The sequence below is a fragment of the Bidens hawaiensis genome, unplaced genomic scaffold, assembly GCF_021521415.1.
Source record: "Bidens hawaiensis isolate Kalapana, Puna unplaced genomic scaffold, B.hawaiensis_p1.1 tig00031885_1, whole genome shotgun sequence".
Taxonomy (NCBI): domain Eukaryota; kingdom Viridiplantae; phylum Streptophyta; class Magnoliopsida; order Asterales; family Asteraceae; genus Bidens; species Bidens hawaiensis.
This window is the reverse complement of record NW_027495400.1, coordinates 44497-58662: the sequence shown is the minus strand read 5'-3', so window position 1 is coordinate 58662 and position 14166 is coordinate 44497. Positions and strand designations below refer to the sequence as shown.

At 31.2% G+C, this 14166-nt stretch overlaps 1 pseudogene; it reads left to right on the top strand.

The window, feature by feature from the left end:
- Positions 1-1858: 1858 nt before the first annotated feature.
- Positions 1859-2608, top strand: LOC143582737 (uncharacterized; annotated as a pseudogene).
- Positions 2609-14166: the final 11558 nt, after the last annotated feature.

Below are 14166 nucleotides of genomic sequence, written 5' to 3'. Positions count from 1 at the left end.
CCTCCCACAAGAAAAGAAACCAGTGGGGTGCAGATGGGTCTTTTCAATCAAACATAAACCTGATGGAACTATTGAAAGATATAAGGCAAGACTGGTAGCTAAAGGTTATACCCATACATACATAATTGATTACTCAGAGACATTCTCTCCAGTAGCCAAGATTCACACTATCCGAGTTCTTTTCTCTATTGCCGCAAATGAGGGATGGCCTCTTCACCAATTTGATGTTAAGAATGCCTTCCTACATGGAGAGTTAAAGGAAGAAGTTTATATGGACGCGCCTCCTGGATACACAAAAAGTTTCAAGACAAAGGAAGTATGCCGTTTGAAAAAATCTCTCTATGGGCTTAAACAATCTCCTCGAGCTTGGTTCGGCAAATTTACTTATGCAATGAAGAGATATGGATTTCGACAAAGCAACTCCGATCATACATTATTTATTAAAAAAGAGGTAAACTTGTAACTTGTTTAATTATATATGTTGATGACATGGGAACGACGAGGAAGAAATGAAGAATTTAAAAACAAATTTGTTCAAAGAATTCGAGATGAAGGACTTTCTTGGAATTGAAGTACTAAGGTCTAAACAAGGTATTTTTATATGTCAGATGAAATATATTCTTGATCTTCTAGCTGAGACAGGAATGATAGATTGCAAACCTGCCGACACCCCAAAGGAATTTAATCGAAAACTCCATATGGAAGAAGGGACAAATCTGGCCGACAAAGGGAGATACCAATGCTTGGTAGGTAAATTGATATACCTCTCGCATACTCGTCCAGATATTGCATATGTAGTTGTGGTGGTCAGTAAGTTTATGCATCAACCACAAGTTACTCACATGGAAGCAGTATGGAGAATTATTAGAAACCTCAAAGGAACACCAGGTTATGGAGTCCTCTTTCAACCAAACAAACATCTAAAGATCCAGCTATATACGGATGCAGACTGGGCAGGAGATAAAGATGATTGAAGATCAACATCGGGATACTTTACCCTACTAGGAGGAAACTTAGTCACATGGAGAAGCAAAAAACAGAAAGTGGTAGCATTATCTAGTGCCGAAGCTGAATTCTGTGGAATTGAATAGGGTCTGGCAGAAGTACTATGGATACGAAGACTTTTGACCGAGATCGGGTTTCCCCAGATTGAAGCCAGTAGGATCATGTGCGATAACAAAGCTGCAATACAAATTTCTGAAAATCCTGTTCAACACGATCGAACAAAGCATGTATAAGTTGATCGAAATTTCATCAAAGAAAAACTTGAAACAGGGATTATAGAGTTACCGTTGGTTCGATCAGAAGACCAGTTAGCAGATATATTAACAAAAGCCGTCAATGGAAGAATCTTCAACAATTGTTTCGTCAAGTTGAATATCGGAGATCTCACTACTCAACTTGATGGGGAGTGTTAGAAAATAAAAATATTTTGGTTGAAAAGTAAGTGGATCAATATCACATCAATTCCTATATTAAGAAGATTATGCCAACCTTGCTCTTGATCTTGTAGCCATTAGAGAGGATTTCCAGCCATGAACAATTGATTGTATTACCTTGTTTAACTCTCACCTACTTTTCCTATATATTGTATTCTATTGTCTTCTTTGTATATGCATCAAAATAATAAACGATTCTTCTTTCATCTCATTTGCAATCTTTTGTATTTCAGTCACAAACTATTTCAATCACAAACATAAACAACTTCACTGTTTCTGCAGGACCGGCTTTATCAAGCATGCTAGCCTTTTTAGGAGGAATGGTAAGATTATAATAAACTTTTGTCAACATCTGAATAAACTCATGACGATATGAAATGACGTTTTCTTTTATTTCTATCTATTTTGTAAAGGATCATAATCACTTCACCATAAAGACATTCATGGCCATAATGGCGGAACGTGACGCCGCAGTCCAAGAACGAAACCTAGCACTCGAAAACGAAAATGCGCATTAGCTGAGCGCGACATGGCAATGCTCCAACGCGATGCCGCACTAGCCGAGCGCAACTCCGCCATACAAGAACGAAACAAAGCAATCTCCACCCTCCGTTTCGGAAGCAACTTTGTCAACAATAATAACATCCCAACAACCTCCGAACCACATGAAAACACACAAAGCCACGATTCAAAACGTGTGTTTCACGACGATGAAATGCATCACAAGTTTGAAATACCCGACGATTATCATCTCCCGCCACCTGAGACCACCAAGCCGAGAAAAGTAACCAAAAACACCAAATCTGAGTCACCACGAGCCCCTACAAATACGGCCGATGATGAAGATGAACGGGGATTAAACCAAGTGGGTTTTGATGAAAGCTCAATGGCTGTGCCGATTTGTTCGTGCACGGGTGTACCGCAACCGTGCTACCGGTGGGGAAATGGCGGGTGGCAGTCGGCTTGTTGCACGACCACGATGTCTATGTATCCTTTACCACTAGTTACTAATAAGAGGTAATCAAGAGTTGGTGGTAAAGATGAGTGGCGGGGCTTTTAGTAAATTGCTGACTAGATTTGCTTATGAAGGATATGACTTTTCCGCCCCTCTTGATTTGAAGCACCGTTGGGCTAAACATGGGACTAACCGTTACAGCACAGTGAAATAGGTTGTGGGATTGCTGATACGGTGATATTGAAATTTGTTGTTATATCCTCTCTTTTGTTTTTTTTATAAAAATGTTATGTGACATAGGATGAATGAATGATGTATAACTTGGTTTGGGTACAAGAGGTTTTGAAAGGATAAAAAAATGTCTGGATTGCAAAGAAGGGAAATTGGTTGTATGACAGGACCAAGAAGAATATTGGATTTTACCTATTCAAAAGAAAGGTAGAGGGAGAATTATGTATTTGTGTTGCAGATTGTTATTCTTTGATTTTGGCTTTATGAGATTATGATTGATGTGTATTGATTGAGATCTGTATAAACATTTGTACTTGATTTAAAAATACTATTAACTCAAAATGCAGCGGTTACACAAGAATCTATTTATTCTAATAAAAGATTACTTGGTTTTGCCACTTGTCAATCTCATAGTCACCCTCACAATTTTTTTTACTTATTTCAATATATGATACTTATCTTTTAAGTTATTTCAATATATTAATTCAAGTTTATTTTTATTATATGTAAATCCTAATGGATTCATTCATAAAGTTAATGGGATTTATAAAAAACAATGAAATATTAAAATTAAAGTTGCATGTTTGTTAGAATAAAATTTTAAAGTCAAATGTAATTGCAAAGTAAAGCAAATAAAGGTGCATCATTATCGAAGAATTTGGATTTGTATGGTAAACTACAAATTGTTTTTTAAATGAGGATTCGAGCAACGGTGCACAATTTTTTTTTTATATAATATTGGTTTCAAATTTGAATTTTAATTTTTCCTCATATGCATTTGAACTTAGGAAAATGTGTATTTTCTTAAGTTTCTCCAAATGCTTTATATAAATATTGCAAATATGGAGAATACTTATTCTATATATCTTGGTGTTTAGCATTAAATTATTGAAATTTAATTTTATAATTATAATCTATATGTATACCGATTTACTACATGAAGTATATGTCGTTTATTTATATGACTTATTTTGTGTGGTATAAGGTATATAGTTTTCAATATTTTCTTCTATAACTCAGACCAAAATGTTTCATAAACATATATTTTCACATTTATTTATAAAAAATTGTTAATCCGGTTAAAAGTCATTTACCATGTTTCCAACAAATCCGAAATCTTTGATATATATATATATATATCGATTAATTAAATATTCCAACAACTCTCATAATATAATTAATAACACGGGATTAGTATTCGAAATTTAAAATTTTTTTATTCAATAATTATTATAAATAAGAATCACTACCTTCACTTTATGTAACTTTAAATCTTATAATATTCTGCTAACTATAAATAATCACTTTTATTTGAACATGGCTTTAAGGTTAGTATGTCTTTATCGTTTTCCATTAATATGAAATGAAAAAAATCATTTGGTTATGTTCTAATTTCTGGTTTTATATATTGCTTTATTATACAATTGTTAATTAAAATATAAAATCAAGTAATAAAAATTGTCATACATAGAATATTAATGATACTAACTTTATCATGATCAATCAATTTTAAACTCTAAAGATTATAAGGATGACTATATCATCAAAGTTCGGGTAATCTGGTTTTTTGGATAATCATGTTTTTGGACAAAAATGAGCAGATGATCTTAAATGACATTATATTAATTGATTAAAAAGTATGATATTTTATGTGCATGTATATTTTTTTGCTAGTTTTATAAGTATATATTATTATTTATCTATGGTTGGTATGTACTTGAAGAATCTTATTTGTCACACGGACAACTATATGTGGCTATATCAAGAGTTATAGCATACATATATGTTACTTTATTAAGATTTACAAGCATACATGGACTAAAGACTTTGATTTGTAATAAACAATTTATACCAATCAATACAATCACAACTGTAGTGTACAAGAAATGTTTTATTTATTTGTAAGATATTTGTGTAATCTTAGTTATGTAATTTCTGTAAATTTAATGTAAATTGTAACTGTATAAAATATATGATCATTTTGTTAATTAGATTTCACTTAATAGTTAAAGTTTAGAATTTTCATCAATTATCCGTGTAATACACGGGGCTCAAACTAATCTTATATATTTGTTGATCTTTTCATAATTCACAATATACAAAATAAATTTTATAATGTTCGAACGAGCTATACCTTCTTTTCCTTATTCTTATTGACCCATTATTATGTTTTAATTATGCTTTGGCATTTCCTTTTAATATAAAACCGATGCCAACCAGGTTTTATGGTTGTAGGCGTGGGTTTTATTCGTAAAAAAATCATGTTCACATAATAAAGCAAAGGGGATTACTTTGTAAAATGGTAACCAAGTTTTAGGATTATTCCAATCAAATCACTGATTAAATATTTTGTTCCAATCAAGTCACTAATCTTTTGAAATTGTTTCAATCATAGATATTTGACCCAAACAGTAGGTTATCCAAGATTTTATCTATATATATGAGTTAGAAACTTCTCACTCTACTCCTTCACTCTCCTTCACTCTCTTCAACCACCGGACTAGTACCGCACTACCACCAGGCCCCACCCGACCACTTTGACCGTTGCACTGCTGTAACATTTGTTATTTTTCGGTTTAACTTGCATTTGTATTTGTATCAAAAACCCGTCCCGTTTTGATCTTTTAGATTTCGTCGTTATTAAAAACATGTTGGATTTTATGTTTGTTTATGTTTCACAAATTTCGGGTCAAGAAAACATCATTTTCGGTACGTTAAACACCTCTTTATGATGAAAAACGACTTAAAACAAACTTTATGGACTATTATTGTCAATTATCAAAAGCTTGTTTGACCATTTTAACCAATCACATGCAATTTTACCCCATATGAATAAACCACACTTTTACCACTATAAAAGCAATGTCCCATGCACCATTTTGGTTGCTCTTTCTTCTATAAATTCTCTCTCAATATAAGATCCAAGTATCAATTATTCAAGTTCTTATAGTTTGACTAATCCTTGTTTTCTAACTAATTCTTGTTACTTAAAGCTTGATGTTGCAACATATATATAATACTAGTTTGATCCTCCCGTGTTCTGGGAGTTTATTTAAAATTTTGTTTTTTAATCGTTTTGCAATTTTATGATGATTTATTTTATTTTTTAACGTAGTTTTGTTTTAATTTAGTACATATATATTAGTTTGTTATTATATTTTTTAACATTTGGATTTTATCAGTTGAGATGTTTAGGTTTTTAGATTTTTAACGAACAAACATAAATGAACACGAGCATGTTGATTTTTTTTAAATGTAAAAACATGAACACAAATATATGTCTAATGAAAAAAGAGGCGTTGATGTAGTTGATGATGGTGGGTAGTATCGGTAGTTAACCGAAGATGGATATGATAGACTAGCAACGAAGAACATGTAGAGCAGATAAATTAAGTTAGGGTTTGATAATGAAAGTGTCAATAAATGAGATCTTATAACTCATTTGAGGGCTATTAGAGTTTGGTAAGACACATACCCGTGAAAATTATTCTTTGACAATTAAGGGGTATCTCACAAATAAATGAGATTTTATAACCTGTTTAAGGGTTATCCGGGTTTGGTGAGACCAATGGTCTGTGAAAATTATTGTTTGCTTATTAGATAGTTTACAAATAAATGAGATGTTATACCCCATTTAAAGACTATCCGGGTTTGGTGAGACCCATGCCCGCGAATTCGGGTCAAATGCATGAGAAACCTCCATTTATAAATCAACCAATCAGGTGGATCTAGAGAATGAGGGGAACAACCTAAGCGCGACACCTAGGATTTTATTGTAGGCAATTATATAGATAGTTAGATACACACCTTGTTTTCTTAGGCTTTCATTTCTTCGGTCACGGTCTGTTGAAGTGTCGTGCTACAAGGCAAAGCAACATGAAGAACTATAATAGTCCTTGATAAATACTTTAAGTTATGCTTTAATTTTGTTTACGCTTATTAATATTGTTTAGTCCTTACTTACTTTTAGTTTCCAAATCATTTTTTAATAGTTCCATGGTATTGGGTATGTGGCCACCATTTTCGGTTTCATCCGGAGTGAAGAGCCGAACCAAAACTGAAATTTTGTTTAATACTTTACTGTTAACATATTGTATGAAAGATTTGAGTATTATTATTTTTAAGTTTATTTTCATGAGTTATATGGTATTGGATATGTGGCAACCATCCTCGGTTTTATTCCGAGTCAAGGACCGAACCGAAGCCGAACTCTTGTTTAAACACATTATTTTAACATGTTGTATGTAAACTTGAGTATCATCATTTCTAAATTATTTTAATAAATTTTTATAGTATTGGATATGTGACAACCATCCTCGGTTTTATTCCGAGTCAATGACCGAACCAAGATCGAACTAAACCGAGTTCACTCGCTTAAGACACATAAGTGTGTTTTGGGCCACCGAATCTCATTTTCTCCAAAAACTATATTATAAGCAAATTTTAACTTGTTTTCTCAAATTACTTGGTATGTCGGATCCAACATGATCTTATAACAAGGTTGGACCAACAAAACCAAATACTCGCTTGACGGACATCAAGGTTCTTCTTAATAGAACTACACACTTGGTTAAGTTTCTTTGATTTCATTGAGTTATCTCATAACATTTAATACTTTGGAATATCGGCTTCGAGCTTGACAAATTATCAAGACTTGAACTGACAAATCCGAACACTCGTAAAATCTCTTTAAGGTATCTATTTAACTTTGCAATACTGAAATTATACCCAAATATTTACTTAACAAAGGTTAAGTAAAAACTAATGAATAGAATACCAAGACCCGATTTCGAGTAAACTTACTTTCTAAAACCATTACTTTAATTCTTATGTATTAACACTTTAACTCTCAAACTTTAATTATTTATTTTTCTTGTCATGTTATTTTACTTTAAAGCTTTTTAAAACCATCTACTAACTCAAGACCCTTTTTAATCTAGGTCTTGCTTGTTGAACTTACCCTTCCCGTTTTATCGCAAACTATCATTCAAGTTACTTATTTCACGTGAGTACATTTCATCCCCCGTTTCACTTTTATACTTTGGGAGTAACATGCATACTTATTCCAAACAAGAATGATTTATAATACTCGATTCTGAAACCACAAACGTTAGGACCTATGATACTAGAATACTTGCTCTATTGTGTGTTATATGCTTCATATGCTTTACGTGCACGAGTGTTTATTTTTATGTTGTTGTTGAGCCTCAATAAGTATGATCACACGTTCCCTTAACTAGTTAGCCTTGTGCTAGTAGAATAGGGCCTCATTATCCGAGTATGTTGGTTGTTACCGATTAGAAAGGATCCTCATTTACTTATGATTTATATACCACAATTGTTGCTTTTATTTCATATATGATTTGTGGATTTTGCCTCATATTATATATACTTAAAACTATGAAATTGCTCACCAACATATGTGTTTCAAATATTATTTTTTGCATTGTTACAGGTTGATTATTACTTGATTTGGAGTTTGAAGACGCCATTCTATTTGATACCGCTAGGTTATTAGAAAAATGAACAATATTTATTTCTTGTATATGGTGTTTATTTGTATGAACGAGATGTGCTACTTTTGTGATTGAATGAAATTAATGAGTTGTTTAAATATTGTCACTTTAATAGTGTCTTGTGTTCATGGGCAATCAGTTGCACCCCAGAATGTTCCGCCGCCTTTGGTCGGGTATGACAGATTGGTATCAGAGCCAAGACTATAGGATATGCGGTTAGACGTAACGGCCTAGTATAGGTTTGGTTTAGGGTCCTTATACGTGAAGCTTATACGTGTTACCCTACTTGATTGTTCATTACACTTATATATTTACTTACTTATTTATTTCATTTAATCCCAAAAATATACACTTACACACACTCTCATAGTATTCCAAGGTATCCTTACCTTACTGCAAAAAATAGATTTTTATGATGTTTTTTATGGATCACAAACTTAATTTGGATCCCGTTATTTATAATCTCATTAAAGCTTGACTCTATAACGAGTTTGTGGCCATGTTAGAGGGCGAAACACTATGAAACGATCATTTGATAAAAAGATTCCAAGAATCATAGGTGATTTACTTACCTGGAATGGTTGAATTATAGTGTTCGTCTTATAGGCCAACGAACTGTGTTATACATGTCAACAACTTTAAGTTGTCGAATGCAAGCGTTCCGATTTCCTCCTTATATTTTTGTTGAAGCATAAGAGCCACGGTGGTACGTGAACTAATGTTTTCAACAACCCGATTACCTCATCGTTTATTTTCTTATTGTTATTATTACGATATTTGGGACAAAACGTGTAAAACACGGTGATTTCGTGCGCATGTCCAATTCCCCACTTTACAATGATTTTTAAGATTTAACGTTGGGACAACTAGTCATGGTGGTTCATGCAAGTTTTTCCCGCTTTTAAATCCTAACACATTATTTCAAACTTCGAAGATTTAAACTATTTAACATTCTATTTTTTACTTGATTTACAAACAAAAGAAAAAAAAAATTAACATCCTCATCCTCATCCTCATAACTCTAGGACTCACAATCATTAAAACCCCATATTTACTCATTTTCCTCATACTTATATCAATTACCCCAAACTTATATCATTTCTCTTTTAATATTTTAGAATGCCTCCACTTCGTCGTCAAACTCGCAAGCTTAACTCTGGTCGTTGGATGGCCGCTATGGTGGCTAAAGAAATCGCGTTGTGATTCCTGGACTTATAACTCAAAATCCAAGCCACTCAACCCACCGTTACAAAAACCATACCTAACCCCTCACCTTTCGCCTTGAAAAATTTCACAGGTGCTAACCGATCTCAGTTTCATGGCAAGAATTGTGCCACTACCTTATTACAATGGTTTGAAAAGATGAAAAGCGTTTTTACTCTTTGTGACTGCCCCGGACCCAAGAAAACCACATACGCCTCAAGCATGTTCGAGGGAACCGCCCGCACTTGGTGGAATGGCGAAATGTTCACCAATGGGGCGGAAGTAGCTATGGCCTACTCATGGACCAAGCTCAAGGAAGTCATGATGAAGAAATTTTGCCGAAAACATGAATTCCAAAAACTTGAATCCGAATTTTGGGAACTTAAGCAAGAGAGTGGTGACAACTCCGCCTACTCTGACCGCTTTCATGAGCTTAGTCTCTTGGTTCCCCAGTTGGTCATCCCCCCTAGAACGGGCGATTGACAAGTAGGTCGGTGGTTTGCCTATGCAAATCCGAGACTCAGTGATGAGTAGTAAACCGCAAACCCTCCATGATGCAGTTACCTTAGCCGGTGCTCTTTCCGAAAACCATGTCAAAGCCAGTACCCTCACCATCAAAGTTAAATAATATTAGTTTTAGGAATTATGCCTTATTTTAATATCTATTTCATTAACTTATGGCAAATGGGGTCTTGAGGATGTTTAACGAGTTTAACAAAAATGAATAAAGTTTATAAAAATCATTTGATGTTTATTAGTTGAAGAATGATTTGTAGATAAATAATTATAACTTATTAATATAAGATTAAATAACTATATTAATTATAATTTATGATAAACGTTTTTTTTTCAAGTAACATAATTAATTAATTTACTAATTAATTAACTTAAATGTTTTGCATGAATTCTATTAAAGAAATTATAAATATTAGTTTATGTTGAAATAAAATATACAATAATTAATTTACTCAATTATTAATTTAAAGATATGAAGTATATTATATCTATTATGAAATATATTAAATAAAAGAAATTTTATAAATCATCTTATTTAAAAGAAAGTTTATAAGTTTATGATGATCAACAAATCATAAGATTTAGATAAATATATATTCATGCTTGTTCTTGTAAAATAACTAGGTCTGATCCAAAATTTAGAAAAATCATAGTGTTTATCTTGGATATCCATGATCATAATGATTCGTAAAACCAAAATATAATATTTTTATGATAAAAGTAACAAGATATGGAAGAACAACTTATGAACAAGTATGAACATTCAAGGTAAAGTAAAAACAATAGCTATAAAATGCATGAAATGGTAAAAACTTACTTCTTAATGCTCTTAAGCTTAAGAAAAGAATGTATTGAGGTGTGAAAATAATTGAGGATTTGTCCTCCTTTTATAGTGAAAATATAGAGTTGTTATGTCTTATGGAATTAAAGAGATTAAATCATGTTTAATATAATTAAAACACAAATTAAAAATAGTTTAATAGGACATTCAAAAGTTTTAACTGTTTTAATAAAGAGAAAATTACTGTTTGTGTCCCTGTGGTTTTAGGGAGTAGGCACAATGAGTCCCCAAAAGAAAATTTGAGCTGGTTGGGTCCTAGTGGTTACAAAAATGAACCATTTGAGTCCCTGTAAAATGTAGAATTACTAGTTTACCCTTTTTATGATTCATATGAGTCCCTGTGGTTAAGTGATTGCTCAATTTTAGTCCCTCTTTAAAAATTACATAATATTTTTTTAACAAAAATAAGAAAACGAAACTTTTTTTTTAACAAAAACAAACGGACTGAACTAAACTTTTTAACAAAAATAGACGAACCATACTTTTTTTAACAAAATTACGAACCGAACTATTTTTTACAAAAATAAACGAATCGAACTACTTTTTAATACAAATAAACGAACCATACTACTTTTTTAACAAAAAAAAACGATCGAACTACCTTTTTAGCGAAAATAAATGAACTATTCTTTTACTAAACTAAACGAACGTAACTACTTTAGTAAAAGAATAGTTCATTTATTTTTGATAAAAAGGTAGTTCGATCATTTATTTTTGTTAAAAAAAAGTAGTGTGGTTCGTTTATTTGTATTAAAAAGTAGTTCGATTCGTTTATTTTTGTAAAAAATTGTTCTGTTCGTATTTTTGTTAAAAAAAAGTATGGTTCGTCTATTTTTGTTAAAAAAATTTATTTCAGTCCACTAATTTTTGTTAAAAAAAAGTTTAGTTTTCTTATTTTTGTTAAAAAAATTATGTAATTTAGAGGTAATTTTTAAAGAGGGACTAAAACTGAGCAATCACTTAACCAAAAGGACTCATATGGATCATAAAAAAGGGTAAACTAGTAATTTCACATTTGACAGGGACTCAAATGGTTCATTTTTGAAACCACAGGGACCCAACCAGTTCAAATTTTTCGTTTGGGGACTCATTGTGCCTCCTCCCTGAAACCACAGGGACACAAACAGTAATTTTCTCCTTAATAAACTTTATTTAATTAGAACATTCATTATTTTTTTTTATTAGTTAAGTAACATAATATGAAAATATGATGATGATGATAATAATAATAATAATAATAATAATAATAATAATAATAATAATAATAATAATAATAATAATAAAAGTAGTAGTATTTAAATAATAATTCTTGTAAATTGCATCGGACATGTATATAAATATTTGATCGTGATTATGAATGTTCTAAATGAGTATGTAGTACTACAAGGGTGGTAAAAAATATATTTACATAAAAATGATCACATAAAATACATGAAACGAAAATTGAGATTAATTAATAATATTATAAAAATATATAACTTTAAATAGAACAGAACCGAGAATTTAAAATGGGGTCGGGTTTTTGAGTTTGAAAATTAACGAATGTTATAGGATTCACAATTTTTAAAAATTTCGTCCCGAAATTAAAATAAGATAAAACTTTAAAAGAAACAACTAGTATATGTAGTTGTTAAAAATTTAAACATTTTTATACATACATATTTAAATAAAAAAATAAAAATAAATAAATAAATAACGTCGATATTTGAATGAACCGAAAGACGCCGCAAATGAGAAATATGACAAGGACACTTATATATAGGATGTACCAGCGGCATATCCACCATGCCCTTATCTTATTGCATTTGTCCCATTTTTCTAAAATCATTCCAAGTTTCGAGATATTGCATACAACGGTCATTACTATGATTTCCATGCGAGGATTTTTATAATTACGTGTGCACCCGTAATTACTTAGTTCGTCTCATGGTCCACGTGGTTTGCTATATTGTGTGATTTTGCAAGACATTAATAAAAGAGAACTTTTTATTATACAAAAAATTTATAATTCAAAATCACAGATTTGATAAATGAGCTATTGGGGTTCGAAATAACAAAAACAAATAAATTAAACTTTCGAATTCAATAATACCGTTATAACTGTAAATATTGAGGTTCAAGAATGATAAAATTGATGAATAAGACTTTTGATGCTTGAAATAATACCACGAAAATCAGGAAAACTTAGTTATCAATAACAACGCGGATAAAACATCAAAGTCATGACCATCACAGTGTTTAGTTGTAAATAACGGGGTCGAGCATAGTATGACAATTAAATGTAGCTTTGAGCTAACAAAATATAAACACATAAATCAAAAACGCACTGTCATAAAATAGATAGATGAAACTTTGATATCGAAATATCACAATAGTTTGAGTTCTTGGAGTCAAACAACGTAAACCATCAATTTGAAACTTCACTTAACGAATGAAAATTTCCCATAAACATTAACTATTAAATAACAGCAAGATTAACCAAGTATATACTTGAAACTTTAAAATTAAAATAAAACATTGGTCTCAGATTGATGAGAGATCAAGAAAATAATTCGGTGAAACATTGGACGAAAAGAGGACTAAATAAATAATCAAAACAGTTCCTGTAAAAGTAATATAAATTCAACATGTACCTAAACATATTTGAAATCCCAACTTCCACTAAACGGTTACGTTTATGGGAAATCGGTAACAAAACGCGAGATTGAGATAATAGTAAAGAAGTTAAGCAATGCAACCATGAATGACAACGAAAATGACTCAGCAATCACAAATAGCCAAACTCAGTTATAAACTTCATAAATGATCCTCGAAAGAATTTGATATGTAAAATTGCTTTGGTTATATACTTATATTCAAATAGAATAATATATATAAATATATACACAAAAAAGAAAAGAAAATAATAATAATAAATAAACAAATAAAACAAGACGGAACTTGCAATACTTGTCTTCTCGATGGTAGATTTAAGGTATAAAGGTTATGGCGAACATGGTGCCATGATTTCTTAACTGAATTTGTTGGCGTTGACGAAGGGGAAATGGAAAATACTCTCTATAAAATTACCTTAAGGTTATGAAAAAGGAAAAAGAATGTGATGCGTTTATAATAATAACTTTTAAAAAAGCTTAGTAATAATAATAACAAAAATTCTTAGCTAGTGCTAAATTTTGCGCCACTTTATGAAAATTTCAATATAAAATAAAGGTTTCCCTTATGGTGGCGTCCTATGAAAACTCTAAAGAGAATCTCCAACTAAAAATGATCCATTTCGATAGAACTGTTATGATGATAATATAATAGCCTCAATGACTTAGGACTTGTTTGAAACAACGATTTTACTTTATTTAACGTTTTTATTTAACCTTGAAAAATATTATATATGATAAGAATTATAGTTGTAACAATAATAGTGATCATAATAGTTGTAATGAAATAATAATAATAATAATAATATAGTAA